Source organism: Panthera pardus, unplaced genomic scaffold, assembly GCF_024362965.1.
Source record: "Panthera pardus isolate Hobbes unplaced genomic scaffold, ASM2436296v1 HiC_scaffold_6, whole genome shotgun sequence".
Lineage (NCBI taxonomy): Eukaryota > Metazoa > Chordata > Mammalia > Carnivora > Felidae > Panthera > Panthera pardus.
Genome location: NW_026526991.1, coordinates 104,670,354 through 104,688,687, shown reverse-complemented (window position 1 = coordinate 104,688,687; position 18,334 = coordinate 104,670,354). Strand labels below are relative to the sequence as shown.

The 18,334-nt window shown below is 36.1% G+C and overlaps 1 protein-coding gene across 13 annotated transcripts in view; it reads right to left on the bottom strand.

Moving 5' to 3' along the window:
- Positions 1 to 18,334, bottom strand: part of ERC1 (ELKS/RAB6-interacting/CAST family member 1) — a 516,510-nt gene that overhangs the window by 425,882 nt on the left and 72,294 nt on the right. The window lies entirely within an intron of this gene.

The window sequence follows — 18,334 nt, the reverse complement described above, 5'->3', positions numbered from 1 at the left end:
ACATATCTACTGGCACTTTGTATTCCTTCCTTTGTTACTCATCTGTCCTTGTTCTTTGCCCATTTTTTAATTTTCCTAATCCACTTAGGAAAATAACCTTTTGCCTACTGTGTATGTTACAAATATATTTCCAAGTCCGTCATTTTTCTTCTAACAAATTTTATGGTGACTATCATAGAGATTTTTTTTTTTTTTCAGTGCAAACACATCAACTGTTTATTTCATAATTTCTAGTTTTCCTATTAGGCTTAGCAAGTAGTGAATTTTCAATTCTGGTAATCTTCAAACTTTTGAAAACCACTGCTTTTTTCTTACCAAGAATACATTTATAATAAGACTATCAGATATTTTAATTCAGGAATAGGATTTTTTTAAATGCATTTAACTTTCAGCATCACATTTTAAAGATTCTTAACAGTTGTTGAACTTCAAAATCTTTAATGAAAAGATGTGTCAAAATGCTAGTAATTCTCTAGAGCTTATTATCAATTCTATTTTCCTTCTTTACATCTGAAAGTCAAAAAACCCAGTTAAAGCCTGAGTGAGGGTAGTATCAGAAGTTAAATTCAACAATGAAACTGATTGCTAGGTACAACTGTTCCTCCTTTTTTGGACATTCATCACCAATTCATTCAGGTTAGGAGAAACAGGTGTTGACTACAGCTAATAGCCTCACATATACTTTAGCATTTACAATTTGATTAAATCTGGCATGGCAATTATTTTGACAATATAGAAATTATAACCATTAATGTTATAATTTCAGCTCTGCTTGCACCCATTTATCTACAAAATAGAAATAAAATGATGGTCTGACTGGTAGCCTAGAAAGCTACACAGTAATTTTCTCCACTGAAATAAATCCCTACTTTAGGCTACATTCAAGCTAGCTTTACTTTACAAAAATTCTTGCCAAATTCCTTGGGAGAAGAAAGAAGCAACAGGCTAAGAAACTATGCTACTGTTTCTCCAGCATATTCATACAGATGATAAACTGAGCAAACCTATACATCCCATAGACATTTATAATGATCAACCAAAAAAAAAAAAAAAAGACATACTGAATTTAGCGGGAAGACCTCAGTTGTAAGACATTAGGAGAATTTCTATTTGGGAATTCTGCCTCATGACATTCTCCAAAATGATCTCCGACTTCTGATATTCCAAATGTTATACCAACACTCAGTAGTCTACCACTTTTCACTCTGACATTCAGGTGATCTGGAAAGACTGGAAAAGTAACTGCTTAAATTTTTTTTAATTGTTTTTTTTTGTTTAATGTTTATTTTTGAGAGAGACAGAGACAGAGCGCAAGCAGGGGAGGGGCAGAGAGAGAGTGAGACACAGAATCTGAAGCAGCTCCAGGCTCTGAGCTGTCAGCACAGAGCCTGAAGTGGGGCTTGAACCCACAAACCATTAGATCATGACCTGAGCCAAAGTCAGACACTCAACCAACTGAGCCATCCATGTGCCCCAGTAACTGCTTAAAATTTAATCCAAGGATTGTGCTATTATTATATGACACTCTGCCTCAATGAAATGATAGAGTATTGTGAACAACAGGAATGAACATTTTTAAATCTCCGACAGAGACTATGACTTCTATTAGAAAAATAATACATCTGAAACAAATGGCCAAAAAATCACCACAGCTCTTCATATAACATATTTTAGATAAATATCAGAAGCTCCTCTAAGGCATAACTTCCCAAAAATAATCATTAATTTCTTGGAATAACAGAGTGCTTTGGTCCAGTTTATCCTGATTTCTAAATTGACAGAATTTTGTAGTCTAGAGCTATTTTTAGTTAGAAAAAAAGAATACAGTAGTCCCCTCTTTATCTACAGGGAATATGTTCCAAGACCCCCAATGGATGCCTAAAACTGTGCATAGTACCAAATCCCATATATACTATGTTTTTTCCTATACATACATACCTATGATAAAATTTATAGATTAGGCATAGTAAAAGATTAACAACAAAGCTAAAATAAAATAGAACATATCAGTATACTAATAAAAATTTATGAGAATGTGGTGTCTCTCCCTTAAAATAATCTCGTGTTCTGTACTCAACCTTCTTCTGATGATGATGTGACATGATAAAATGCCTACATGACTAAACAGAAGTGAGGTGAATGAGGTAGGCATTGTGAGGCAGTGTTAGGCTACAAGGGACCTTCTAACAAGAAAGTCAGAAGGAAAAATGAGGTCTGCTTCCAGACCACAGGTGACCACCAGTAACTGAAAGCACAGGAAATGCAACGATGCAAAGGAGAGACTACTGTATTATGGATACAAAAAGTGATCATCATTTCAAACAATATATCACAGAGAACTCCATGAACTATGTGTCAAGATGACCAGTTAAAAAAAATACAAGTATAGGGGTGCCTGGGTGGCTCACGTGGTAAAGTTTCTGACTTCGGCTCAGGTCATGATCTCACAGTTTGTGAGTTCGAGCCCCACATCAGGCTCTCCGCTGACAGTGCAGAGCCTGCTTTGGATCCTGTCTTCCTCTCTCTGTCCCCCCCAAAAAAATAAACATTTAAAAAAAAGAAAAAATACCAGTATTGCACCCTATTATGTTAAATCAAGAACAATTTATTCTGAAACATGTAAATGTATATATTAAGTAAATTTCATTAATGTAAGATGCAAAAGAGCCCATAATAATTCTTACTGAAGTCATCTGAGTCAAGCTTACAGCTTCCTCAGGCCATTTGAGGTTCTGATCTGTACCGCTACATTACTATATCCCTAACAATAGCACTTACCAGACTAATCTGAAATATATTTGTCTCTGTCTTCAATAAAAACTTTCTAGGACTTTAACGGTTGTCATCTCTTTACTATGAGGTACAGCACAGTGCTCAGTATATTAAGTGCTCAATAAGTTTTTGATGAAAGATTGAGAAAAACAAATTTTGAGAAATTATTTTGAAAGTAACAGCTAGTAGAACATGCAAATCAAGTCCCTGGAGAGCTGTATCTTTCCCCTATAATACAATGATTAACTCATATTCTGTAACAATTCTTTACCAACTAACACAAAAAATTCTATCTTAGGGGTGCCTAGGTGGCTCACTAGGTTAAAGGTCTGACTTCGGCTCAGTTCATAATCTTAGGGTTCATTGGTTCAAAACCTGAGTCAGGCTCTATGCTGACAGCTCAGAGCCTGGAACCTGCTTTGTAAGCATGAACCAATGAATAAATGAATAAACATTTGAATGAATAAAACATTTTTAAAAATTCTATCTTAAATAAAAACTACCCAAAATACGAAACACAATCCTAATAAAAAATTTTAACTATATCCTCTGGATTTATTCATGGGTTTGTTTTTTTTTTTTTAATAAAATAATCTCTATACCCAACGTGGGGCTCAAACCCACAACCCTGATATCAAGAGTCACACGCTCCACTGACTAAGCCAGCCAGGTGTCTCTGGATTTATTCATGTTTGATCCAAAGCAAAGAGAAGCATTTTCAGATAATCAACAGTCAACAGGAATCTTTCATAGTTTTAATACTATACAAAGCACATGGAGTTCTTATCTAAAAATAAAGCTTACAAATTGATAAAACATAATAGTTAAAAAAAAGAACAACATAATAGTTACTCATCAGCACTACACCCTATTCTAAATTTTAGATTAAGAATAATATTCAAGCCTGGGTGGCTCAGTCATTTGGGTGCCTGGCTTTGGCTCAGGTCATGATCTCGTGGTTGGTTCATGGGTTTGAGCCCGGCATTGGACTCTCTGCTACACAGGACCTGCTTTGGAACCTCTGTCTCCCTCTCTGCCCCTCCCCAGCTCACACTCTCTCTCTCCCTCTCTCAAAATTAAATAAACATTTTTTTAAAAAAGTTAAGAATATTCAAGACAGAAATGAGACACATACATGTAAGGCACTTAATTCTACATGCAAGATATTCAAATGAAGCTTAAGAACCTATCAAAGATCACTATGAGCTAGACTCGTGAATCTTTAATATGAAAAGAAAGTATTTTAATTTCTATCACTTTAGAAGGAAGTCGGTGAGAAATTTAACCAGGCTAAACCTCAGAGACTGAGGAAAAGCCTCTAAGGTAATTCATTTCTTGTAATCATCAGTCTACTATTCTTTCAGTTGATTACAAGGATTTATTTTCTGTGCAGAAAAGTATACTGTAAACTATCAACTATTAACCAAACCCAAGTTCTCAGATTAAGAAACAACACACCAGAATTCAAATGGTTAATTAAATTACCCTTATGTTACGCTCATTCTCTTCTGAAAAAAGACAAAGAGTGAAGATAATGAACAAGCAATTATACCAGAATTCTACCAACTACTCTCCACTACTGAATCCAGGAAAAACGTAGAACCTATATCTTTATGCTAGTACAACCCAGAATGGAAGTTAAAGAACAAATGAAAATGCTATCAAAATAAGTTGACCCTTGAATGAACAACGTGGGTCTGAACAGCATGGGTCCATTTACACACATATTATTTTCAATAAACAGTACAGTAAATGCATTATCTCCTCCTCATGATTTTCTTTTTTTTTTTTTAGGGGACCTCATGATTTTCTTAATAACACTTTCTTTTCATCTAGCTTGCTTTATTGTAAGAATACAGTATATAATACATAATAACATACAAAATATGTGTTAACTGACTCTATGTTATCAGTAAGGCTTCCAGTCAATAGTAGGCTATTAACCGTTAATGGGGGGGGGGGGGGCGGGGGGGGGGGCGGTGAGGGAGAGTCAAAAGTTACATGCAAATTTTCAACTGTGCAGAGGACAGTGCCCCTAATCCCCACATTCCTCAAAGGTCAACTGTACATTTAATATTTTATGACCTCAGAGATAATCAACAATTCAAGTAACAATAAACTGCTTTTAGTACAAGTCCTAGAAATGCCAAATTGCTTTTAGATACCCAAGCACCATATTATTTATTATTTACCCCTTAACTTCTACTTATGTGATCTCCTCTGCCCTTTCCCTCTTTCACTCCCAGTTTAATCCTATTTGTCCTTTTATTCTAAGCTCAGGCATTATCTCCTCCAGAAAACTGTTCTGATTTCCCCAACTAAAAGAAAGACAGAAAGAGGAAAGAAGGAATTGGTGAATGAAGTGCAGAAAGAAAGGACAGTATCCCAAACCAGAAATTACAATGGTAAAAATATTATGCTAAGCAATATCAGGATTGAAGAGATTCATTTCACTATAAATGACATCAAAATAACTGGAAAAAAAAAATCTTCAAAGTAAAATCGACCAGCAAAGAGATCCTAGGACAACCACTTCCGTTGTATTTAACTTGAAAACACTCAGCAGTAACAATGCAATGGCAGAACTATAAGCAACCAAAAAGATAGTGTTCATTCCAGCAGCATTTCAAGTATCAAACTCACTTCTTTCTTCATTCTTTACAACCCAACAGTTTCAAACACCTGAAACAAAGGTAAATGAAATCCCCAATCTTGGTCACAGAAATACTGGTATATGAATCAAAAAGAAAGAAGAGTAAAGAACAAAGAGCTAAGTGATGCCAATCAGCTATGAAAGTGATATAATCTTGGCAATGCTGCTTTGGAGAGTAGATTTTGCTGAATGAATACACACAGAAGGCAAGAAACTTGGCCATCTGAAGGGAGTCCCTGCTGACATTCAGCTGCACACAACGTAAAGCTGACAGGGTCTAATGTCTGTGTCCCACAGAGCTATGTCAACAATGAAGTCACTGTGTACCCACAGCTTATCAGAAACTATAGAATTTCACTCTCCTTCCCTCACCTTTTCCTCCAGAGGAAGAGAAGCAAGGAAGACTGATATTGAAGGTACAGAAAGATCATAACCTTACAGTCTTAGAGAAAAGCATTCATTTAAACAGTACTACTGTTTAAGATGCTTTGACATACACGATCACCAAAAAATTTCAAAATGAGATGAAGCCAAACAAAATTACTTGTAAAATTAATTCTGTCTGGAGGAAATTACGTAAAACATATACAGAGAACATCAGTAAACCAGACCAAACCAACCAAAATTATTCATATCTTATTTCAATACTTATATTTTTATTAAACATGCTTTCCTATAAAAATCAAATCTAGCTATTAAGCAAATCAGAATGAAACTGAATACAGGCAACTGAGAGACTGCCATAGTCCACTACTGTAATTTGTTCTAGAAATACTAAGAACAAGTGTAGTAAGATGAGAAGACAATAAAGAGTAGAAGAATTAGAAAAGAAGAAACAGTCATTATACAAAGATTATATGATGAAAATTCAGAAGAAATTACAGACGAGACATCTATATCATTAAGAGTTCAGCAACCTGGTAAATGTCAGATCAACATGTAAAATTTAACTGCATTTCTCTACACAAATGTTTTAGAAGTGTAATTAACAAGAGACAGAAAGAGAAGCTTGATAAGAACAAAAAGGCACCTGGGGATAAAAACATGAACAACAACAACAACAAAAATATGACGCTTTTATAGATAAAATCTTGAATCTTCCTTGAAAGTAACTGAGATATAAATATAAATATTTATTGTACACAATCCTTTAATAATTTCCATGGCAATCATCAAACAGGGTATGTCTAAGACCCTTGCACATGCTTCTGTAAAAATGTTAAGCAGATAAAAGAAATCTTTAGTAATTAATCAAAATTTTTTGAAAAATTAATAAACAGAAAAGAAATGAATTTAGGTAGTAAAGAGACAGTATTAAAGACTGCTTCATGATTCAGTGGCACTGTTAAGAGCAAATAAGAACACCAGATGGAATCTTCATGGGGTATTTAAAGGGAAAATAAATTTGCTTTCCTGACTCTCACCAATTCTATCATATAAGCCCCAATAAATATATTTGTGACCATTATTTTCAAACAACTATTTAACTCCTGCACCCATATTTGCAAGGAGTTTACTTACCACATCATATTTGCATTTGAAGTGATCTGCACCATCACTTCATCTCCCTGCATACTTTTAAATAAAAGATATTGAGATATCTATGTTAGAAAGCACACTTGGTATAATTAAAAACTGACAGGGGCTCCTGCGTGGCTCAGTCAGTTAAGCATCCAACTTCGGCTCAGATCATGATCTTGCTGTTCATGAGTTCGAGCCCCATGTCAGGCTCTGTGCTGCCGGCTCAGAGCCTGGAGCCTGCTTCTGTGTCTCCCTCTCTCTCTGTCCCTCCCCTGCTCATGCTCTGTCTCTCTGTCTCAAAAATAAACAAGCATTAAAAATAAATAAATAAACAAACAAACTGACACACTGGACTTAATCAAAATAGAATGTTATCAAAATTTTTCTCAAAGTGATCATTATAAAAATAAATTGATAGGCCACATACTGGGAAAAATAGTAACTGTCAAAGGACTTGTGTCCTGAATATATAAACAACTCCTGAAACTCACAAATAAAAATAAACAACTTAAAAATTTTTTTTTTAATTTTTTTTTTACATTTATTTATTTTTGAGAAACAGAGTGAGACAAAGCGTGAGCAGGGGAGGGGCAGAGAGAGGACACACAGAATCTGAAGCAGGCTCCAGGCTCTGAGCAAGCGGTCAGCACAGAGCCTGATGCGGGGCTCGAACCCACAGACTGTGAGATCATGACCTGAGCCGAAGTCGGACGCTCAACCGACTGAGCCACCCAGGTGCCCCAACAACTTAAAATTTTTAAAATGAGTGAAAGACACTTTGGAAATCTACAACTAGCCAATGTGGAAATGAAAAACTAATATCACTACTAATTAGTAAAATGAAAATTAAAACAGAATGAGACACCACCACACACCCACTGGAATAACTAAAATTTAAACAACACCAAATGTTAGCAAAGATGTGAAACAACCAGAATGTGAAATTACATCAATGCTCTGGAAATTAGTCTGCCAGTTCCTCATAAAATTAAACATACATCTATCCTATGACCCAGCAACTATACTCCTAGATATCTCCTCAAAAGAAATAAAAACATGGTCACAAGCACATGTGTATAAAAATGTTGACAACAGCTTTATTCAGAATAGCCAAACACTAGAGAATGGATAAACTGTTTATGCAACATCCATATAAAGAAAACTACTCAATGTTAAAAAGAATAACTATCGATACATTAAACATGGATAATGTAAAAACAACACACTGAAAAGAAGCCAAACACAACAGAGTACAGACTAGATAATCCCATTTATACGAAGTTCTACAACGGGCAAGACTAATCTAAGGTGAAAGAAATTAGAACACTATTTGTTGGAGGGCAGGATACTAACCAGGAAAGGGTGCAACGAACTTTATGGATGATGACAATGTTGTGTCTTTATAAGGTATTGGCATTTGTCAAAATTCATAGAATTATGATGCTGGAGTATTTCCTGTATGTATACTACACTCAAAAAAAACATTAAAAACGAAAAAGATACAGGTTTGAAAAGGAAAAAATAGATATTCAAGATAATTTAACAACTAGTAATGACTTCACTTAAAAGGACAGTAATTTAGGAAATTTAAGAACTTTTCCAGTTCTAAACATGCTTTGTAGGATGCTCTATCACCTAATTCAGTGGTAGCCATACATTCTTAAAAAGGTAAAAGAGAAAAAGACAGAAACTTAGGGTTATAAAGATTCATTCAAACATGCAACAAAGTACGGAAATCACCTCAACAATTTGCCTTATTTTCTTCTCTCTCTCTCTCTCACACACACACAATTACTTGTTTATAATTCACATAAATGATGTCATCTGTACATGCTTCTCTTTGCAACTTTGTTTTGTTACTCAACTTAATGTGACTGAGAACGGAAAACTGGAGCAACCACTATGGAAAACAGTATGAAGTTCCACAAAAAATTAAAACTAGAACTACCATATGATCCAACAAGCCCTCAATTGCTGAGACTATGAACCATTTCTTTATTCTCATTTAATGTGAATACTCCCAAGTTTCACCACAGATACATTATTAGTATGTTGGATTACTTAGTGCTGCCCAACACAAACGTAATATGTACTGGATTACCCCTCAAAACCTGGAAGAATCTAAATTTCAAAATACATCTGACCTTAGTATTTTGGAGGAAGGGATTTTGTACCTATATTCCATATTATGAGTAAATACCAATTTGTCCACTGGCCTACTGAGGAAGAGTTAGGTATTTTTCCACCTTCTCACTATTATACTAAATGCATGTATATCTATCTCCTTGTACACATGTGATGCAACTGCTAGGTAGCAGAGTGTGTTCTTTAACTTTACCAGTCATCTAGCTTTTTTAATTTAATATACAATAAGCTGAATACAGATGATGAAAGGGTACAAATATCAAGCCTAGAATTTTCATACCTATAGAGTCATTAATCATACAACACTTTCCATTACTCATATAACCACTTTCCTAGGAAGAAACTTTTGGTAGAAATGGAAGGAGTTGCTATTTGAAAAAAACAAAACAAAAAAAAAGCAAAAAGCCAAATGATTATGTATTCAATTCCACCCATAAGGAAAAAACAGAGTATTCTCAAAGTTTTTCATTATGAAGCTGGAGAATGGAAGGCAGAGCAGAATGCCTTCATTCTGAGGCACGAGAATTCTTTAAAAATACACATACATTCTACCCATAGAACCTTCTGTCTCTAAAAGAAAAAAATGAGAAAAGAAAAAGAGATTGGGAAGAATTCTAATTTCTCTCTTCCTCTCACCCTTCATCTGAAAATGACATCTTTCTCTGAGAATCCCCACAACAGGAAACTACTTTAATCTTAATACTAAAATTTTGATCTCAAAGATTCCTATAAAGTCATCTTTGACATGAGGACCCTGAAAACTTGAAAGCAACAATAATCAACAGTTTCAACAGTTTCCCTTCTATCCTATTCATATTTATTGCAAAAATAAACAAACACACAAGGTTTTAGTATCAAGTATTTGAAAATGTCGAGATACCTATTGATTACTAATATTTAAAGCATTTTTAAACAATATATGAACTGGAATACATGCCTATACCATTTTTTTTAACTTTTTTATGATTTATTTTTGAGAGACCGAGACAGAGCATGAGTGGGGGAAGGGCAGAGAGAGAGGCAGACACAGAATCCAAAGCAAGCTCCAGGCTCTGAGCTGTAAACACAGAGCCCGATGTAGGGCTTGAATCCAAGAACCGAACCATGAGATCACAACCTGAGCCGAAGTCGGATGCTCAACCACCTGAGCCACCAATGTGCCCCTATATAATTGTTTTTCTTGACAGATTTTCATAACAAATTCTTTGATCCACATATTACAGGGAAAATTTGCATGTTAAATAAACCTACTTGTTTAAACTAAGATATCTAAACAAAAAAAAAAGGAAATAATTTTTAACATAGTGTTATATTAGTTTAAGGTGTAAAAATATAGTGATTCAACAATTCTATACATTACTCAGTGTTCAACATTATAAGTGTACTCTTAATTCCTATCACCAACTGCACCCATCCCCCCACCACCTCCCATCTGGTAATCATCAGTTTGTTCTCTATAGTTTAAAGTCTGTTTCTTAGTTTGATTCTATCTTATTTTTTTTTCTTGCTCATGTGTTTTGTTTCTTAAATTCCACATGAGTGAAATCATATGGTATTTGTCTTTCTCTGACTGACTTATTTCACTTAACATTATAGTCTCTAGCTCAATCCATGTCATTGCAAATGGCAAGATTTCATTGTTTTTTATGGCTGAATAACATTCCGTTACATAATATATACCACATCTTTTTTATCCATTCATCTACTGATGGACACTTGGGCTGCGTCCATACTTTAGCTATAGTAAATGATGCTGCAATAAACATAGGGCTGTGTATATCCTATCAAGTTAGTGTGTTTGTATTCTTTGGGTAAATACCCAGTAGTGTGATTAGCAGATCATAGAGGACTTCTACTTTTAATTTTTTGAGAATCCTCCAAACTATTTTCCACAGTGGCTGTACCCGTTTGTATTCCCACCAACAGTGCACGAGGGCTCCTTTTTCCCCACGTCCTCATCAACACTGTTTCTTGTTTTTGATTTAGTCTTTCTGACAGATGTGAGGTATGACTGGCATTCCCCTGATGAGTGATGTTGAGCATCTTTTCATGTGTAATGACCATCTGTATACCTTCTTTGGAGAAACGTCTGTTCATGTCTTCTGCCTATTCTTTAATTGGATTATTTGCTTTTTGAGCTATTGAGTTGCATACGTTTTTTACATATTTTGGATACTAACCCTTTATCTGATATGTCATTTGCAAATATCTTCTCCCATTCCACAGGTTACCTTTTAGTTTTGTTGACCGTTTCCTTCTCTGTGCAGAAGGTTTTTATTGTGATATAGTCTCAATAGTTTATTTTTGCTTTTATTTTCCTTGTCTGAGGAGACATATCTAGAAAAATGTTGCCATAGCCAGTGTCAGAGAAATTATTGTCTGTGTTCTCTTCCAAGATTTTTATGGTTTCAGGTCTCACACTGAGGTCTTTAATCAATTTTGAATTTATTTTTGTGTGTGGTGTAAGAAAGTGGCCCACTTTTCATTATTTTGCATGTAGCTCTCCAGTCTTCCCAAAACCATTTGTTGAAGAGACTGTCCTGTTCCCATTGCATAATCTTGCCTCCTTTGCAGAACATTAATTGACCATATAATTGTGTGTTTATTTTCTTTTAATTCTGTTCCATGAATCATTTTTTGTGTCAGTACCATACTGTTTTGACTACAACTTTATAATAACTTAAAATCTAGAATTGTGATACCTCAAGTTTTGTTTTTGTTTTTTGCTTTTTGTTTTTTTGTAGGACTGCTTTGGCTATACGGGGACATTTTGGTTCCATACAAATTTTAGAACTGTTTGTTCAGTTCTGTGAAAAATGCCATTAGTATTTTGATAGGTATTGCATTAAATCTGTAGATTGCTTTAAGCAATATGGACATTTCCACAATATTTGTTCTTCCAATCCATGAGCATGGAATGTCTTTCCATTTCTTGTGTCCTCTTCAATTTCTTTCATCAGTGTTTTACAGTTTTCAGAGCACAGGTCTTTCACTTCTTTGGTTAAGTTTACTTCTAGGTATTTTATAATTTTGGGTACAATTATGATTGTTTTTCTTAATTTGTCTTTCTGCTGCTTCATTATCACTGCATAGAAATTAACAGTTTTCTGTAGATTGATTTTGTATCCTGTGACTTTACTGAATTATCAGTTCTAGCAGTTTTGGTGGTGGGACGGGGAGTCTTTCAGGTTTTCTATATATGATATCATGTCATCTGCAAGTAGTGAAAGTTTTCTTTCTTCTTTGCCAATTTGGGTGCTTTTTATTACTTTTTCTTATCTGATTGCTGTGGCTAGGACCCAGTACTGTGTTGAATAAAAGTGATGAGAAAGGACTCCCTTGTCTTGTTACTGACCTTAGGGGAAAGCTTTTAGTTTTTCACCATTGAGTATGATGTTCACTGTGACTTTTTCATATATGGCCTTTATTATGTTGAGGTATGGTCCCTCTAAACCTACTTTATTGAGAGTTTTTATTGTTTAGTATCATGTTATTTAATCTCCATGTATTTGTGCTCTTTCCAAATTTTTTGCTTGTGGTTGATGTCTGGTTTCATAGCATCGTGGGCAGAACAGATGCATGATATATCTTCAACCTTTTAAATTTTGTTAAGGCTTGTTTTATGGCCTAATATGTTATCTATTCTGGAGAATGTTCCATGTACACTTCAAAAGAATATGCATTCTGTCATTTTAGGATGGAATGTTCTGAATGTATCTGTTAGATCTATCTGGCCCAGTGTGTCATTTAAAGCCATCATTTTTAGGGGCACCTGGATGGCTCAGTTGGTTAAGCGTCCCGCTCTTGATTTCAACTCAGATCATGATCTCATAGTCTGTGAGATCAGGCTCTGCATCGGCCTCTGCACTATCAGCACAGAGATATTCTCTCTCCGTTTCTCTCTCCCCTCCCCTGCTCACTCAGCGCACATGCTCTCCCACTCTCTCTCACAAGATAAATAAACTTCAAAAAAAGATTAAAAATGAAGCAACCATTTCTTCGTTGATTTTCTGTTTGGATGATCTGTCCATTGATTTAAGTGGGGTGTTAGAAGTCACCTACCAGTCGTGTAGTAAGTTCCTTCATATTTGTTATTAACTGTTTTATGTATTTGGGTGCTCCCATATTGGTTGCATAAATATTTACCATTGTTATATCTTTTTGTCCCCTTTATTACTATATACTGTCCTTCTTCATCTCCTGTTACAGACTGCTTTCAAGTCTATTCTGTGGGAATGCAAACTGGTGCAGCCACTCTGGTAAACAGTATGGAGGTACCTCAAAAAATTAAAAATAGAACTACCCTACAACCCAGCAATTGCACTAGGTATTTATCCAAGGGATACAGGTATGCTATTTCAAAGGGACACATGCACACCAATGTTTACAGCAGCACTATCAACAATAGCCAAAGTATGGAAAGAGCTCAAATGTCCATCCATGGATGAATGAATAAAGAAGATGTGGTGTATATATACATATACAATGGAGTATTAAACTCCATTCAAAAGAACAGAGAATCTTGCCATTTGCAACTACGTGGATGGAACTAGAGGGTATTATGCTAAGGGAAATCAGTCAGAGAAAGACAAATACCATATGACTTAACTCATATTAGGACTTTAAGATACAAACAGATGAATATTAGGGAAGGGAAGCAAAAATAATAGGAAAACAGGGAGAGGGACAAAACATAAGAGACTCTTAAATATGGAGAACAAACAGAGGGTTACTGGAGGGGTTGTGGGAGGGGGGATGGGCTAAATATGTAAGGGGCCTTAAGGAATATATTCCTGAAATCATTGTTGCACTGTATGCTAACAAACTTGGATGTAAATTAAAAAAAAAAAAAAAAAAAAGTAAAGTAAATAAAGTCTATTCTGGGGGCACCTGGGTGCTCAGTCAGTTCAGTTGTCTGACTTCAGCTCAGGTCATGATTTCATGGCTAGTGACACACTCTGTCTCTCTCAAAAATAAATAAAACATTTTAAAGAAAGAAAGAAAGAAAGAAAGAAAGAAAGAAAGAAAGAAAGAAAGAAAGAAAGAAAGAAAGAAAGAGTTAGTTTACTTTGTCCAATGTAAGTATTGCTATCCCTGCTTTCTTTGGACATCTATTTGCATGATAAATGATTCTCCAACCTTTCACTTTCAATCTACAGGTGACTTTAGGTCTGAAAGGAGTCTCTTGTAAACAGCATATGATGAGCCTTTTTCTTTTATCCACTCTGTCACCCTTTTGTCCATTTACATCCAAAGTAATTGCTGATAGATATATATTTATTGCCACTTTTGTTACTTTTATAGTTTTTCTCTGATCCTTTCTTGCTCTTTTTCATGGTTTGCTGGCTTTCTTTAGTGATATATTTGAATTCCTTTCTCTTTATTCTTTGCATCTCTTTTACTGGATTTCAATCTATGGCTACCAATAGATTTGTATATAACACTTTCTGCAGGTAGCAGTCTATATTAACTTGATGGTCACTTAAGTTTGAACCCATTCTTTACTCCTGTCCCACACCATATTTTAAGTATATGGTGTCATATTTTACATCCTTTTGTGAATCCCTTGACTGATTTTTACAGATATACTTATTTTTACTGTTTTTGTGTTTCCTACTTTTCATATTCTCACTTATGGTCTTTCCTTTCCACTCAAAGCGTCCCCTTTATGAATTCTTGTAGCCTGGTTCAGTGGTCATGAACTCCTTTAATTTTTGTCTGAGAAACTCTTTATTTCTCCTCCTATTCTGAATGATAGCCTTGTTAGGTACAGTATTCTTGACTGTAGATTTTTCTCTCTCAGCATTCTGAACAGATCATGCCACTCCCTTCTGGCCTGCAAAATTTCTACTGAAAAAATCCACAAATGGCCTTATGGGGGTTGCCTTGTTTGTAACAGTCTTTTGCTGCTTTAAAAAAATTTTTATCGTGGCGCCTGGATGGCTTCAGTTGGTTGAGCATCCGACTTTGGCTCAGGTCATGATCTTGCAGTCTATGAGTTCAAGACCCGCGTCAGGCTCTGTGCTGACAGCTCAGAGCCTGGAGCCTGCTTCGGATTCTGTGTCTCCCTCTCTCTCTGCCCCTTCCCCGCTCATGCTCTATCTCTCTCTCTCCCTCTGTCAAAAATAATCATTAAAAAAATTTTTTTCAATAAATCTTTTATCACTACTTTTTGCCATTTAAATTACTATGTGTCTTGGTGTGGACCTCTTTGGGCTGATTTTGTTGGGGGATTTCTGTGTCTCCTGGATCTGGATATCTGTTTCCTTCCCCAGATTCAGAAAGTTTTCAGCTATTATTTCTTCAAATAAATTTTCTGCCCCTTGCTCTCTCTTCTCCTCCCAAGATCCATATTATGGAATCACTCAGTTCTCTAAGTCTGTGTTCATTTTGCATTTTTCCCTCTCATTTGCTCAGCTTCATTACTTCCCATTACTCTTTCAGGTCATTAATTTGTTCCCCTGCTTCCTCTAGCCGGCTATCTATTCCATCAAGTGTATTTTTAATTTCAATTATTGAGTTCTTCATCTCTGATTGGTTCTTTTTTATCTGTGTTACGGGTTTCACTGATATCCTTCACTCTTTTCTCAAGTCCAGTAAGTATCTCTATAATCATCACTTTCTCTATCAGTTATATTACTTATCTCCATTTTGCTTAGGTCTCTTGCTGTGATTTTTGTCCTGTTCTTTCATTTGGGACATATTCCTCTGTCTCATTTTGCTTAACTCTCTGCGTCCATTTCTGTGTGTTAGGAAAGTCAGCTAAGTCTCTTGCTCTTGAAAGGAGTGGGCAGGCATATACTCTCTTCCACAGGGATAAGCAGCTGCTGCTAAGATCAGACCAGCCAGGGCTGCTCCACAAAGTGCATGCACGGGCAGCAGGTACAGCTTTAACAAAGTGTGGTCATCCTCTGCAGGATGTCAGGAGACGTAGTGTTGGCAAGATTTCCACAGGTCTTCTCTAGGTGTGGACACACAGTACTGACTGGGATTGACACAGGCCAGGTTGGAGGGGGTGGTGCATAGTATAAGCAAGTTAGGTAGTGATCGCCAGCACAGCTCTAGTTTGATTATGCTGGGGGGGCAGGGGAGGGAACCAGTGCCAGTCAGTTCCTTTCTTCCTAGAGAAGTCCCTCAGCAAACTGAGTTTAGTAAACAACTCTCCCTCCCATAGGCCCCAGACATTTTTCAAACTGTTGATTCTAAGCAGCATCTCCAAGGGCTACTTGTGGTGCTGTCTCTTTAAGAGTGGGGCCTCTGCTTCCTATTGCCCTCCAGGGTCTCCTGGAGGTGAGTCTGTTGATTTTCTAAAGTTCCAGGCTTTCCCGTTGGTTGTAAGAACTCAGAAAATTTGGTCCCTCTGATTTTCAAAGCCAAGTGCTTTGGGGATTCACCTTCCCCAGGCAGGTTCCCCAGTGTGCTAGTCTATTTCTCATCCCTCTTCACACCCACGGCTCCCTCCCTCCAGAAGTCAGACCCACTGAGTCCTCAGCCTTCCTACCCTCTTTGATGTGGCCTCTTCTCTATATTTAGTTGTGGAGTTTATTCAGCCAGTCTTCAGGTTGTTTTCTGGTTTATTTGCACTGATGTATTACCCAGTTGTATGTACGAGAAAAGGTGAGTTTCGGGTCCTCCTATTCTGCTATCTTCCCCAGAAGTCAAAAACGAGAAAATTTAAATGAGATGTTTGCAAAGGAATATTTAATGACTTTAGTGAACCTAAAATATTTCATATTTATTTCTAATATAGACTTAAGCAAAAGAAAATTTTAATTCCAACCTATAGAGCAGTGCCACAAAAACATGAAGCCCCCAGCAACTCAAGACCAGTACTTTATCATAGGAAGAAAAACTAACCCCTAACCTATTTCAATACCAGAAGAATAACACAGATCCTGAGAAGAACAACTCTGGCCACCCTAGGACTCCTCACTATCAATAACAAGAGCTAGTAATTAACATGAATGAATCTACATCAGACAGTTTTGCCTATAAAGATAAGGAGGCAGTACCATGGAAAAAGAAACTTAACTAAACAATGAAAACTATAAGAAAAAATACTAAAGTATAATCCCGCACGGATGGAAGAAATATTTTTAGTAGCTACTATGTATCCGGCATTATGTTCCTTGCTATAGACACAATGGTAAGTAGGAATAATAAACATGGTCTGTGTCCACATAAAGATAGGTAAGATGGTCATTAATCAAAACACATACACACATGCATGAACATACATATACACAATTATAAATGCAAACAGGGAGAAAAGCTACAAATTCAAGGAAGTAAGAAAATATATAACAAAGAGACCTTACCCACCTTGGAAGGGTCTCAAAAAGTTCACCAAAAAAATGTGATTTGAGGACTAAATGAGATTTGAACAGGTTAACTTATGTTCATTAACTATTTAAAGAAATGACACTTATTCTCTGAAGAGAGGACAACTTACGTGAAGACCCTACAGAAGGATGAGGCAGGACACATTTGAGGAACTAAGGAGACTGAAGCACCAAGAACTTTAAAGGAAGTGTGGCAAGAGTTTTAATAGACTTTAAGGGCAACAGGAAGTCACTAAAAAGTTCTGAGCAGAGTACTATCATCATCATCATCATCACTAATATTTACCAAGTGCTTACCACATACCAAGCATATATTATGCCATTAAATTACAATAGCTACATGAGGTAAGATTTATTATAACTGTTTTACAGGTGAGGAAACTAAGGTTTGGAGAGACTAAGAGGTAAGGAGAGACTAAGGTTTGGAGAGACTCACATAACTAGTGAGTGTGAAGCCAGGACTCAAACATCACTAAAAGTTAAAACTGGCTGCAATGTGGCTGCACATTATGGGGAAGGAGAAAGACTGGAGAAAATTGGGAGACTGTTGCAATAATCTAGCTAACGATGATGACCAAACTATGATGGTAGTGGCAGTGGGGGTGGAAAAACAGATGGCTTAGAGAAATATTTAAGAAGGAAAACAAATCACCAGAATTTGAATGTCCACGTGAAGAGAATCAAGGAAGCCTCTAAAGTTCATGACTTAAACACCCTGGACAAGTGGTAGTACCATAAATAAAAATGGGAAAAAATAGGGAAGGACAAGAATTGAGGAAAAATCATGAGCTGAATTTAAGGAGCCTTTGAGATACTGAGAAAAGGTTTCAAGAGACCAACTGAATATGTGGGTCTGAAGAGTGGAGGAATGACATGAGGGGAGGGGGAAGGGGGGGAAGGG